This window comes from Chlamydotis macqueenii, chromosome 1, assembly GCF_036417535.1.
Source record: "Chlamydotis macqueenii isolate bChlMac1 chromosome 1, bChlMac1.mat, whole genome shotgun sequence".
NCBI lineage: Eukaryota > Metazoa > Chordata > Aves > Otidiformes > Otididae > Chlamydotis > Chlamydotis macqueenii.
Genome location: NC_141556.1, coordinates 47784081 through 47790080, shown reverse-complemented (window position 1 = coordinate 47790080; position 6000 = coordinate 47784081).

Sequence of the window (6000 nt, the reverse complement as noted above, 5' to 3'; positions counted from 1 at the left end):
GTGCTAATTTCTGCCTAAGTAATGAATTAGTAGCTGTACTGTATTCCTAAAAGAGTCCTTATTCCCAAAGAGCTGAGGAAAGCATCCCACTCCTGTGGGATGTTTTTGTATTCTTATACTGCTGCTGGACTGTTTTTCTCTTACTTCTATTGAATCCATAGTCAAAGGTGAAAGCCTGTGCATATTCCCCCTTAGCATCTTGTAGCAGAATTTTGTCTACAGCACCTACAGAGAAGGTCAAAGGGAGATTATTACATCTGACTCAGGAAGGAAAGACTGAATCAGCTATGCAAACAAAAAAAAAATCTGTATTATAGGGTAAAGAGATTGACCTTTAGACATAGCAACAATAGCAGAATGGAACAGTCATAAAGCTGTTAACTAACTGACTTGGTTTGACAATCTCGAATCAAATTAAAAGAAACTTACCTGATTTTCATTTTTTAAGTTCATTGTTGCTGAAATAAAATTGGCTGATGTGGACAAATTTTAGTTAGGTGTCTGCATAAAATGAAAAATCCCACATTTGTCACATAACAAGTGCTGGGCTGGTTTGGAGTTGGTCATCTCCTGGACTATATTTTCTTAATATAAATATTAACAGTAAGTCTCATAATTAAAGTTTTATAATCCTGGGCATTGTGATAAATTATCACAGGCTTGAAAATGTGAATTTTATGCTAAAATGAAAAATTCTTTATACACAGCAACAAAAACACCTCAATAGATGCAAAGCTGGCCCTTAAAAGTAAAATTTATAACTCTTTAGGTTTAAGAGAGTATCAGTGATATATTGACTGCAGTACATTTTCAGTGCAGACACACGTGAGTTTTTTCCACGGCACTAAACACATTGTGCAGATTCTCCCCTTGAACCTGCTCCATACAAGTCACTTAAGATCTGAAAACAGCATGAAAATGAACAAGGAGTAAGGTCTGAAAATTTTAAGCATTGCACAGACTCTTACTAGGAAACATGTCTTGCTGTAACGAGCAAATAAACAAGATAGGGAATGACAGGAGGAGATAGCATAGAGGAAGTGATTTGTCTAAAAGAACAATGGCTGACTGCAGTACAGCATCTGGCTCCCCTCACTCCATAAGATCAAGTCACAAGTGTTTTACCCATCTTCCAGGCACATTATTTGCCCAAACATAGTTCTGATACTTGTTTTAAAAGCAATATCAAATCATGATGTTGTTAGCATCCCGGTGGTTTACATCTCAAATCTTTTAATGTGCCCAGTGAGCAAACCACAGTTTACAGACTCTTGTGCTCCAGACATTATTGGACTGTCTTTATTCTCTCTACTAGTCACTGACCAAATGGTCAACATAGAGAGGCATGTATCATGTCACCTGGGAAACCTGTATTCTTAAAAGGCATGTGCCACTTGTTCATTTGGACACTGTTTTATTGCCAGAGGGGCATGGAAATGCTGGGGCTTCCCAATAAAAAAGGGGAGAGAGCGTGTCGCTCACTTACTGAGCTAAGACAGCTTGTGTCCTTTTTCTACCAAGGTACAGTACAGGATGCTTTCAGGAAAGGTGCCAGTCCTCTCATAATGGATAGTTATTTTAGACTATTCTGTTGTCTACCAGTGCTGAATCTCTTCTTAATGGCAGCTTGAGAGATCTGTGGTCAGCTAGATAATAGGGCATTATCTGAGATGTTCATTCCTCTTTCCCTATTGTCAACAGGCTTTGGGGAATAACAGATGCAGCCGACTGACAGGCAAACTTTTTATTTCCTTTCCCCTCTCTCCTCTCCCAAAAGAACTGCTGGGAAGATATCTATTATCTCAGTCAGCAAACAAACAAGCTCTTCTATACCCACACCAGGAATGACAAGATGGTCAACTGAGTGAGATGGAGAGGAAACGCAAGGGCAATCCAGGAATGTGAAGCATAAACTGTCCTTTCTCTGGCTGGCTGCTTGCCAGAGATGAGAAGCTGCCTGGGAGGGACACGAGTGGTATCTCAGCATCATGAACTCTATGATCATTCTGACCTTGCTAATGCATGTTTACAATGCTTGCTGGAAAGTTGCTGTCAGTGATTGAACCAGTAGGTCCAATGTAATGGGACTATTTCTGAATTACCGACTAAATCCAGGAGAGAAATATTTCATCCTGAACCTACTTTCAGCCTCCCGCCTCTGTTATGCCTTTAAGTTGCAAACTCCTTCTGAGGAACTTTTCCTAGAAGCAGCATGTACAGTGCCTAACACATTCAGACCTCAGGTTTCTAGCTCAACAGAGTACCAACACTATAAGTACCCAACACTGTAAGTATCATCCTAATTCAAAGAGAAGCATTAAATGTTGGTTGGTTTGCTTTTTCTAAGCATTTTACAGTCCTTAAGGAAAGATGCCAGAAGATATTATTGTTATATGAGTATTTTTCCTAATGCTTTAAGCTTCCAAGCTGGTTAGAGGTGCTAAAGAACATTGTGGGCATGTCTAGAGCAATGCCAGCAGCACCACAGAAAGAAGCACATAGTCCAAATCAGTAGACACCATTAACCAAACACCTGAGGCTCTTAATTGTGAGGAGTAAAGAGCTGGAGTCATGATATTGGAGGTGAGAAGGCTACTGAAGACATCCTTAGGGATGATCTTTTGTATTCTCCCAGGAAATAAAAGACTTCCAGTGAGAGGAAACAAAAGACCTGAACAGCAGGAATGTTTTGGGACTGGAGCCAGGGAAAAGAGTCAGTAACAAAGACTGGTAATTTTGCATGAATTGCTGTTTTGTGTTGTTGAGCACCAGGACACAGCTGGTGTACTGGCGAACCTGAGGATTTGTATTAACTGTATTGAAATGATAATGAAGTTTTTATTTTATGATTGCGGATGCTGGTGGATTATTGTTATTAAGCCTATTAGTGTAATAGTACAAATATGAGTTTCTCTTTGCTTACAGTCTTATTTGTTGTAGTTTTGTGAAATTAAATTTAGATAGCAATTAAATAACTTAAAATAACATAAAAGATCAATCAAGGAGATAAAAGCACTGAGACAAAGGTAAAGTAGCTTGACAGTTTCAAATTCTTGAGAGTTTGGAGTGAACTTACTGCCTTCCTCTGTTACGGTCTGGGCATGCCCTTAGTGGTTCTGTCTGGTGATCCCAGGCACAGCAGAAGCAAGAGGGAGATCTGGGGTTGTTTTATGAACCATTGGAAGAACAATGGTCTGGTTCACAAACTGGTTTCTCCCCTTGCCTCTTCTGGAAAAAAAAAACAAATTCATCAAATATCTAATAATTTGAGACATCTAGATTTCTGGCTACCTAACATGAAGGATCTCAATGCTGCCCGATTTTCCGACAGAAGGCTCTTCGTGTTCATGTTCTCAGTGAAATAGTCTTTGTCTGGGTATCTCAGCTGAATGCCCAGCATACTAACTATGGTTGTAAACATTAGCTTACTACATAAAAATATGTATTTTTCAGCTTATTCAGTAAAGTGACCAAGCTGTTTCTTTGTTTTTTAATATAAAACACGTAAAATGGGTGCACTAGGACATTTGACTTGTTATGTATGATTTAGGTATATATTAAATACGTTAAGACAGCTCATTACCCTTATAAACTTGTAATCTCTATGGCCATTAGACAATAGTTAGGGATTTCCCCAGCACAGTCGAGTGGTTGCCCCTCGCCAAGCAACGGGATTTTTTGAGACAATACTTACTGCCAAGTCACACTTACAAATGCGAAGCTCTAGTTTTTTAATATACCTCTCCAGGCTGTGGTAAGCAGCCTTTGGCAGCTAACCAACCAGCCAGTGACAGGTGGTGGGGTGCCAGAAGAAAGTCATGCCACAAATAGAGTGAGCTCTATGCTCCCACATGAAAATATAGCATGGGAGTCCTCAAAAGTATTGAGAGCAAGGAAAACCACAAAAGGATCATTCTGGCCCACTCGTTTGGCTGCAGGCATTTGGATATACTCTGTGGCTGATACAGTGCCTGTTGATGCTCCTGAAGCATTGGCGAGGGCACAATTTTTGGACAATGTGTAAGTGTTATGATGAGCCTCTGTCTTTGCTCGTTTGCATGATGATCAGCCAGCTCGGCTACAAAATCACAATAACTGATTTCTCCTAGAGATTACTAAGGTTTACACCCTTTCTCTGAGCCGTGAGTTAGGCCTCTGCTTTCAACAGGATGAATAAACTGCTGGGTTTGAAGACCTTGGGAAAGAACTTTAAACTCTTGTCTGTCTATGCACATACTTTGAGACATATAAACAAAACAGCCATTGAAAACCCAGTCCTTGGAAATCACAAAATAAATGTTTTCCATGTCCTTTTAAATATAGTAATTCCTCTAATGCTCTTTGCACACTGCCCTCTCATGCAGAAAATTTTATAATGATACAACTCTAGTAAAACATCTGATGAGACACAAGCTTTACAATTCTTAATATTCCTACTTTGCTTGTAGCCATTCTTTCTTATTTTTATTCACTTTGCAATGAAAAAATGTCACCTCCAAAAAAAAATGAAAAAGTTGGTTGAGGGGTAATAGCTGTAAGATGCAGAGAAAAGCTGGTGAAACTCTGGGCTTTTATGGGAATCTCTGTAGTAGCCCAGCGATTTACATCATGAAAGGCTGCGTATACGTGTTATGCACATGTGTGTGTGTCTATGTGTATTATAAATAACTGTGCATTTATTCAAAGACTCACGCACAAACTTCTAGCCATTCTTAAAGAGGCTGCAGCACAGTTTCCCACTTGCAGGCAGTTGGAATAAATAACCATTAATCTTCCAGCACAGCCTAGGCAGTGACAGGGTAAGCTCCCACATTATGCTGCCAACAAGCTTCCTGGGCTGAGAAGCCCGTTCCTTTCTTGTCCTCTTGGCTGAGCTTACCTACAGACATGCCAACAAGCATTAAGAGTTATAGTACTTTCTGTTATGACACCTGACTCATCAAGGTACTAAACCACCTGCTTGATTTTGAGCATGGGAAATATTTCATTATTCAGGCACATTTTGAACTCCCGTAACTGAACAAGCATTGGATTAGTCAGAAAATGTAACTGGCAACACTTACGATCTTATTTCACATAGACTACCAAATGGTGACAGAAAATAGTCACTGCTTTCCTGGCCTTTGTCTGAACTGATACTTTGAAGTCAGCAGGCAAAGAAACATTTTCTTTAACTGCGTTCTCAGATTTTTTTATACATTTGTTTAAATTTAGGGAAAATGTCTGCTTCGCCTGTGTTCAAGATGCAAGTGGAAATGGGAATGACCTTTTCCTTCAAAGTACAGAAAGCTACATTAAAATTATTAACTTCAAAAAACGTGGACAACCTGCATCTTACCCTAAAGTGTATGACTGTCAAGAGGCAAGTCTGGAAAAGATTGCATCAATTTACCTCTTTCACATGACTCAGCACCGAGAAGCAGTGCAATGCTCAAAATGGTATCACAACCTTATAGTCCCCAGACTCCACAGAAGGCAAAAGCAAAAAAAAATCTGTGAGATGAACTAGAAGTGTAAATGAAGTGCTTCTGTTCAGTACTTAAGGTGATCCTGTATTTGTATCAACAAAGTACTGTTGATTTAGCACAATTATGCTGATGCATAATTTAGTTGATGGTAGCTTGGAGCCATAAGTGCCTTATGATTTCAGTCCACATCAGAGTATTGAAGTAAGGCCAACAGAAGATTCAGATACCAAGCAGTTTTGAAAGATCAAGTTATATTTGTTCATTTCGGATGCCCAGATAGACATTCAGTGAAAATATGATTACTACTTTCCAAAGTTGACCTTATATGACTAGAAGCAGCATGTATCTGCCTTAATACCAAGCCCATGCAAAGGCTCTCTGTCATCATTTAAAATTACGCTGAAAAGCTTAAAAATTAAAAGCCTACAAACAAGTCAAAATAAAACATTGCCGTAAGTATAGAGCTATTTCTAAGTAGCTAGAAATGTGTACATTTCTTCTTATTACAATATATTAGAATATATTCACATAG